The sequence below is a fragment of the Zosterops lateralis genome (assembly GCF_965231275.1).
Source record: "Zosterops lateralis genome assembly, chromosome: 16".
Taxonomy (NCBI): Eukaryota; Metazoa; Chordata; class Aves; order Passeriformes; family Zosteropidae; genus Zosterops; species Zosterops lateralis.
This window is the reverse complement of record NC_139776.1, coordinates 11,368,104-11,376,546: the sequence shown is the minus strand read 5'-3', so window position 1 is coordinate 11,376,546 and position 8,443 is coordinate 11,368,104. Positions and strand designations below refer to the sequence as shown.

At 48.3% G+C, this 8,443-nt stretch overlaps 1 long non-coding RNA gene across 3 annotated transcripts in view; it reads right to left on the bottom strand.

The window, feature by feature from the left end:
• Nucleotides 1–2,674: 2,674 nt before the first annotated feature.
• Nucleotides 2,675–8,443, bottom strand: part of LOC310915923 — a 29,979-nt gene continuing 24,210 nt past the window's right edge. For 2 of the 3 annotated variants that reach the window (XR_014591235.1, XR_014591236.1), the window contains one exon: nt 2,675–6,743. This is a non-coding gene — a long non-coding RNA (uncharacterized lncRNA). The remainder of the gene's footprint in view (nt 6,744–8,443) is intronic. The other variant, XR_014591237.1, reaches the window with a different exon arrangement.

The following is an 8,443-nucleotide window of genomic DNA, read 5'->3' as shown; positions in this document are numbered from 1 at the left end:
GATCTCTAGAACCTTACTCTCAGTTATGGTAAAGTCACTCTACATCCTCCTACTCCCTGCTACCTAGAGCCATAAAATGGGAATGAAAACAGTTATGGAGATGGGTTAAGAGCCTGCAGCCAGAGCACATTTCTCTCTGCCTGGGCAGAGGCACAGGGGCTGTGCCTGTCCCCACCTGGCAGCTCTGTCAGAGTCCCCTGGTGACTGGGAAGGTGAGATAAAACCTCCCGAGGCTCTCTCAGAGATCCTTCCAAGGGATCCTGTTCCCTTCCAGGGCAGCAGATGGGGTTTGCAGCACAGCGTGCCCAGAAGGTTCCAGGTTTGGGATGCAGCTCCCAGGCCAGCCCAGCCAAGGGAAGTGTTAACACAGCTCCTGTGCTCCAGTTTGTGCTGCAAAACGAGGCTGCTCTCCTGGGCTGTGGTGTGATTGCAACACGCTTAAATACCTCATTAATGAGGCCTCTGTGAGCACCAGAGACAGGCAGGGTTTTACAGGGGCAGGAGCCTCTGTGCTTTCCCCTTTTCCACAGGGGAGGATTCAACTCACCGTCCAATTTGCAATTGCTGAGACAAAACTGTGCACGTGGAATTGGATTTGCCAGCACAGTTTGTGCCTCCATCTAATTGTTTTTTAAACTTTGCATCTTGGGAAGAATTAGCAATCATGGTGTTCTTAGAGACTTCAGGTTCCTTTATAAAATTTTCTTCCCATCATATCCCATATGTTCCTATTGCTCTCAGGGAAACAGAGCCAAGTCATCCTCTGACTAAGACCTGGTAATTCACAGAGCATATCAATCTGCTGGACAGAGCATTTGCAGTCTGTTGAAGAGATTAAGACAAACTTCTCCAGGGGGAAAATTTATACCAAGAATAAATATAAATCTTGTTAACATGATTATTTGTGTTCTTTTTAATGAAACATGCAAAGATAGAATAATTCTCTTAAGGGCTTTTTTCGGTTTTTGTTTTTGGGTTTTGTTTTTGGGTTTTTTTTGGGTTTTTTACCAAAGGAGGAGTGAGAAGATGTCCATAGGAGGATGTCTGATTACAACCACTGAGGCCTGGTATTTGCAGGAGTCATTCCTTCAAGCCTTGCGAGGCCTGACTCAGGAGCACCAGGAGAGCTGAGCTGCAATAGCAGCTTTTACCACCCTTTCTGATTTGACATCTGCTGGAGTTAAAAATTCTTCAGGCTCTCACTAATAGTGAGACATCACCACTGCCAAAGGCCACACCATCATCCAGGATATGGCCCCACCACCCACTCTGACAATTCACACCCCCTTGGCTTCTGCTTTAAATTCTCCCCTGTGGCATTAAATGTGAGACAAAAGCTTGGACCTTATGACAATCTGGCCTCTGATGGCTTTAGAAAAATCCTGAGTTATTTAAATTTTTGAGCTTAAAACTAACATGGATTCTGTTTTTAAAGTGTTCTTAAATCCTCCTACTCAGGGAAAAAGGATAAAAATATCCCACCACACCTGCTTAACTTGCCCACTTGTAACAGCCACTGCTTTTTAAGAACAGGTGTTTCAAAGTCTTCCCTTAATCTGCTTTTTTTTTGAGCATTTGACAGGTTAGATATTTAGGGATTTGAGCAATGTGCACCAAAAGAGAGAAAAGGCCAAGAACCCGAGGGGTTTGTGGCCTCATCCCACCCATGGCAGCACTGTAACACCCATCCCTTCACTCTGCCCCCCACAAACCCTCTAAACTCTTTCCCTGCACCAGAGCCTCGTTCCCTCTCCATTGCTCTGTTGTAGCCTTGTCATCTTGGCCAGGCTCCTGAACAGAGAAACTCTGCCCTGACATCTGTGCCTTTCTCGTGTCAGTAAAAGCAGGGCACAAAGTGCTTTTAATCAGCTCCTCATCTCTGGAATAAGAAGGATTTCCCCTCCCTGGTCAAAAGCCACAGATGGCAGATGTTTGGTTTTACTCCCTTTGGCCACTGGCAGTGGCACATCTTGAGCTGCTGCAAAGCACCAGAGCCCTGCACAAGCTCCCAGCTCTGGGAAATCCTGGGTATCTGCTCACATCCATGCTCCCAGCTCTGGGAATTCCTGGCTGCCTGCTCACATCCATGCTCTGGAAGCAATCTTGATCCTTCCCAACGTTCCCTTCAGGCTCTTTGTTCCAAGGCTGCAGAACATCTTCACACAGCCTCAGATGCCAGAAGTACAGTGGAACCTCAAGGCAAAGGGTGAAAATGTGAATGTGATTATGTGATTTTTCCTTTTCTGGGTTGGTTGGTTCTTTTTCAATTATTAAAAACCCCAAAAGAAAAAAAAAAAATTAAACAGAACCTCCTACCATTAAAGCAGTGGCCTGCTTCCTCCTTCATGAAGACGCTTAATTTGCTCATTTCTTTGAACATCAAAGCCACAAACTTCCATGCTTCCTCCTCTATTCATCCCTTTTTTTTTTCCTTCAAAAATTTTTCATATTGTCGCATAAACACCAAAACCAAATCCTGGTGTGCAATTGGTCATAAAATCTGTTTGGTAGCTCATACTTCTCATCCACTTTTCCTACCTTGGGCTTGCTGATGGATGGAACTGACACACACACACTGGCTCAATCCATTACGGATTTTATCAGGATCTCACCTGCAAAGGAGAGGGGCTGTGAAAACCCAAGAGTTTGGATACTGAACAGTCTTAAACACACTTCACACACATTTCCCTGGATAAGGTCTTCTTCCTTTCTGACAGACCCAGATTCAGCCCACCCAAGGTAGATGTGTGACATTGAAAGGCAAATCTTATTTTTTAAGTGGAGGGAGGGCAGAGGAAACATAGCAAAGAGCTGAGTGAAAGTAGAGGACAAGAACACAGAGAAATTTTCAAGCTGGCTGCTCTGCAGGTGATGGGTGAGACTGAAGCAGAACCAAAGCTGCTCCCCAGACCTCCTTTGAGGCCATCTGAGGTGAGACAGGATCAGCAAAGATTTCATTACTCACAAATCCCTCCAGATGTCTTAAATAATTCATGGCAAGCCCTGGGACATAAAGACCAGGAGTTCCATTAGGAGGCCCATGGGATTGTTTTGTGTTCATTAGGGTGAGTCACACAAACACATTATTGCATAAAGCAGGATGTCTCATTAGTGACATCAGTCTGGGGCTGTAATGTCCCAGTGCCTGGGAGAGCTCTGGGAGCCTCAGTCCTTGTCCTTGTTGCTCCAGAGAGTCCCAGAGTGTTTCTCTGCAGAAAGTCACCCCCCAGTGCCAGCCACGCTATCCCTGGGCTCTGCCTGTGCCTCTGGGTGCTGGGCCTTTCTCTGTGGGTTTTTTTAATCTTCTTTTCTTCCTGTTAGAGCCAGGATTAAAGCACAGGAGTTGCAGTTTCGTGTTTGGACTCAGTGTTTATTAATTCTTTTCCATAGCACAGTCCCATGAGTTATGAGCTCTGACTAACAAGGTAGAAAGTGGAGTACCTCTAACTCTTTCCAAGGCCTTTTAAGCACTATTTACCCAATAACAAGATGACACTTATATTATTTATACTTTTGACCCAATAATTGATCACCCAAGATCTGCAGTGGGGATCTTTTAATCCAGTTAGAAAAAACCACCCAAAACCAAGAAGAAGGTGAAGAAGAAGGACCTAGACAACACCCTAAATCCTCTATATTGCTTCACATGTATTACTATACACTAAAACTCTTAAATCTAAGTTTTTCACCCTGTGAGATCATACAATACTATTCAAACTACACACCCATAATCCCAGTGCTATCACTCAATTTTGGAAGCCTATTCCACAGCCTCAGGTCAAAAACAGTGCTTGCTTGAGGGTCCGTGCCCTTTAGCACAGAAAGCATGAAATTCTCCAGGGTTCCAACATTTCCCCAGCAATGTCACCTCTCCCATGAGCTGCCCCATGGCACACAAATCTCCTTGTTCTCGCCCCAAGCCGGGCACAGCTCCATCTGGGCACTCAGCAAGGGAAAACCCATCCTTGAGCCGAGGCCCTGCCACCACTGTCACCTCTGGGAATGCAGCAGAGGCTAAAAGGGGAGCGTGAATCACTCCAGAGTTTGGGTTAACACACACAGGCAGGTGGTGGCTGGACCATGGGTTTCCACACTGAGGCCAGCCCTGTTTGCAGAGATGATGGTGCAAAGTGGGGCTTCTCCCTTCAGTCCTGCCACCTGCAGGTACCTAGATGAGGGGAGCTGGATTTCATGAAAAAAATATCTTGCAGTTCATGGGAGAGAGCCCAGGCTCCTCCTGCGGAGACAGCAGAGGAACCTCTGCTCTGTCTTCCTCCCTGGGGAGGAACCAGCAGTAGCTGGGAGCTGTAGGCTGGCAGCCCACCCCATCTGTGCAGCCTCTGCCCACTTTTGGACCTCAGCAGTGCAGCTCCCTCCCACCTTTCCAACAAAAATTGTTGTTATGGGAGACACAGAACACTTCACAAAGTCAGTGTTCAAAAATCCACTCCATCCTGTGGAAGCCCACTGCAACCTCAGGCTCAGAGGGTGAACTAAAGAAATTCAGTTCTCTGCAGGCTCCTTTTCAGTGTCCTACAGTTTTCCAGGCAGGACTGTGCACAGTGGAGGATGCTCATACCCTGCAGAGCTGTGAGACAGAGATCAGAGACCTGAGTGGGAATTAGGTGTCACAGTTTTGCACAGGAGAGGGTCCTGTAAGTAATTCAGGGAGCATCGAGGTCTGCACCAACACAACCCTCCAGAACAGCCCTCACCCCATGCCAGGGCATGTCCAGACTCCACACTTGGACATTGCCAAAATGTTGCTGCCAGGACAGTTTTGGATGCCTGTGCAGAATCTCTAAAATGTACTGCTGGGGAGAAGGGAAAAGGCCAGGGAACATCCTTGTGTATTTTGCTCTCCAGCAGTTATTCCACGTGAGTGTATCAACATGCAGCAGCAGTGACAGGGACAGATGATCTAGAACTCCCTGCATTATTAATATACAGTGAAAGATGAGGCAGCTTTTGTGAAAAGTATCTCTTTGCATGTTTAATATACGATGATCTAACCTCAACACACTGCCATTCATGATGCTCTATTAAAACTCAGCTAACATTTTAAGTCCCATACTGAAGAGAAAATACTTGCTGAGTTCAAACACTCTTTAATGTTCCAGGCTTGGAAGTAGGACTGTTAAGATCAGGAGAACAAAACAGGAAGGCAGGAGAGAGAAAATTCAGTGACAAATGCAAACAGAAGTGAAGTAGAACAGGAAACAAGAAAAGGGAGAGTGGAGACAGAGTTCAAGATATGCCCAGACTCCACCAGCTCCATGGAATTCAGCCTTCCCCGTGGGATACTCAGACTGTGACACAGAGAGATGCAGCAGCACACCTCACAGTTTCCTTACTCCCTGTTGAGCCTCCAGCTCTGAAATGTACCATCCACTCAGGAGTGCCTTGTCTAAGATGAGCAGTTCACCCCAGCACCCCAAATCCCAGATTCTTATCCCATCACTGCACAAACTCCATTCCCAGCTCCAGCCTGACTCCTAGAACCAGCCCTCATCCCGAGCCCAGCCTCCTGACAACTAGAAAAAAAATAGCAGCAATATCCCTACAGCACCAGGGGAGTGGGGAGAAAAGATGAGGTCCAAGACACATGGATTCTTTCTCCTCCATGAACCCTGAACAGTCACACTGTGCCTCATCCTCTAAAGGAAGTGTGAGCATGGCAGAGCCAAGCCTTTTAGCTCTGTAGTAACCAAATCCCAGCAATTCCTTATCCTAAGCTCTTTAACATGGAATGCCTGAGCAGCACGTGTAGAAACCAGCCCTAATGCTGGCAGACAAGGCAGCAGTCCAGGAGACATGGGTTTCTTCCTCTTATGTTAAGCTGAAATAGAATTATATGGTCTTTAGTTTACCTTGCCATGCAGGCACATTAGGCATGGATTTCTCTAAAGCCAGAACATCACAAGCTACCCAAACAACCCTGTCATTGCAATTTCACAATTTCCCTCTTTTGTGCATCTCGGAGCTCTGACTGCAGGAAAATTTCATCTCCTCAGCCCACTGCCATCTGGAGCAAGGTTCAGACTCAGTCACAAGCATAGAGGGAAAGGATATTTCTGGAGAACAGTGGGAAGGTTAACGATGAGTGTGCTCAGAGCTGGTGATCTCTTTCTGTGTCTCACTGTTGACATTCCGGTCTCCACTGCATCATCTGGAACCACAAAGTGGAAGTTACTGGGAAGATAATAAGAGTTCTGAGATCAGACAAAATCTGGGAGCTGCAAACCCTCAGTCAGCAAGGCAGGGAGAGTCTCCCCAAAAGATTATCCACCTCAAATTATCCCAATTCATCCCAGAGACTGGAGTGGGGCCTAGATCATCTGCAGAGCACCAGCAGGAGATCCTCAGCAGCTGCAGAGACTTTGCGTCTGAGCCACCCCAGCTCTGGAGGGGACAGAGGCAGGGGGTATTCAAGTGGGTGAATTCCAGGTTCAGCTTCATAAGGAACATCAAAACTTTGATTACTGGGTTAAAAAATGGACACCAGAGGGTGCCTTGTAACCTCCTGCCATCGAGGAAGCAGGTGGTACCCACTGCTCTGCACAACACATCACCTTTCAAACCACCCTCCTGCTGTGGCTTGGATCATTCCATCCTTCCTTCAGCAATGCCTGGAATCTCCTTGAATGTCTTCAGCTCTCTGACAGCCTTCCTTGGCCATTTCAGTGCTCTGGCTCTTTCTGCCTTACAGGGCAAGGCTCCTCCACACCCCAGAGGGCAGAGACCTGAGGAGAAAAGGAGAGATGCTGATGCTGTCACCAGTAGATGCTCCAAGCCTGTGTAAGACAGGCTGTTTGTTTCTGCTGGGCTTGGCTGGAGATGCTTGGGTGCTTTTATACAACTTGACATCCACCCTCAGACAGGCAGCATCCCCAACAAGGCCAGAGGCAGGAGTATCATTCTGTGATGCTACATGCAGCTTTGTCCAGCACACACCACGGGGCAGGGAACAGCTGCAGCCCAGGCAGTTCCACAGGCTGCTGCTGGCAGGGCTGTTCCAGCAGTGCCTGTCAGGTCTGGGGGAGCTGGACACTGGTAACCAGGCAGAGCTCTTGTTTGTTACCCTCTCGCGGTCTCTTGGCTTTTCATCTTGATTAAAGACCATGCTGAAGGATGGAATTAGCAAGGCAGGGTTCCTAATCCATCCCTGCTCCTGCAATCCAGCCCTCTGCCCACGTGCTCCTCCTCGGGGCTACCAATTAGGGGCACCAGCTGCTAGTCCTGGTGCCAGGGCCAGCAGCTATTAGTGCACAGACCATTAGCTTTAAAAGGCATTTGGAACTTCTGAGTGCATTAGGCTGGTGTGATTGACACACACACCACGGCCATATGTGGCTCGCTGGCCTTTCTGTCAACCATTTTTTTTCTCCAAAAATATTGCTGGCTTACTGGAGTGATCTTGGTGGAGCATCTCATAAAAGCATCTTACCCAGAACAATCAGGTCCTGTATTAGTTAAAGAGCTGCTGCCTTCTTTAACCAACTCCCTTGGCATCTCCCCTCTGAGACAGGGATGGCAGTGGGTTGTGTGAAAGGTTGAGGATCTGGTCTCTATTTTTAGCCCTGTCATTTACCCAGTTAATGGTTCCAGGGAAGTCATTTCCCATCTTTCTGCTTCAGCGACCCCATCTGTAAGGTGGTGATGATGAGTTCTGTACCATAGGGTTTTGAGATCTATGCTTGTAAAAAATATAGTAAAACTCAGAATTACCATGTCTGCCTAAAGCAAGGCTGGAGAGGAATCCCCACGGGCCTTTGCAGCAGTGTGTGCATGGATTTTTCTGCAAATCCTGTTCTGCCATGGCACCAGGCCTGGATCACTCTGCTGACCTTGGCAATGTCCCAGGGTCAGATCACTGGGGGCTGCAGCTGTCCCTGGGTCCCCAGGAGTGGTGGCACCACTGAGCTGTGCATTTCCCAAGAGGATGACAGGAGAGCATGGCAGAGGGTGCTTTTAAGACACACTTTATGGCTGATCAGTCCATCAGCATGGCCAGAGGCCTTCAGTCATTGATTTCAGTTCGTTTGTCTCACACCACCTTCATTCCCTCAGTCTCAGTCCTAGCTCAGTGCTGGGCTCCTCTGCCCACTCTCCACTCTAACCTGGGACAGCCAGCCCCTCTCCTCCCTCCTCCTGCCTCTCCCTCTGCCCAGCTGGCTCTCAGCTGGCTCTCAGCTGGCTTCCAGGAGAGATTCTGCCACGAGGACCTGTTCTTTGGGAAGATTAATGGAATTGGATGGGAGTCTACCTGAGATTAGTGCTGGCACACCAGGCTGATGTTATTGAGGCCAGGAGGCAGAGCCAGAGCACCAGGCTGGGAGCTCTGTGTCCTGTGGCAGATGGGGCACGTCCACCAGGGGACACCTGGCTGCCATTCACAGCCTGACCTCTGGGGATGAGCCAGGTGGCAAACCAGAGCCTTAAG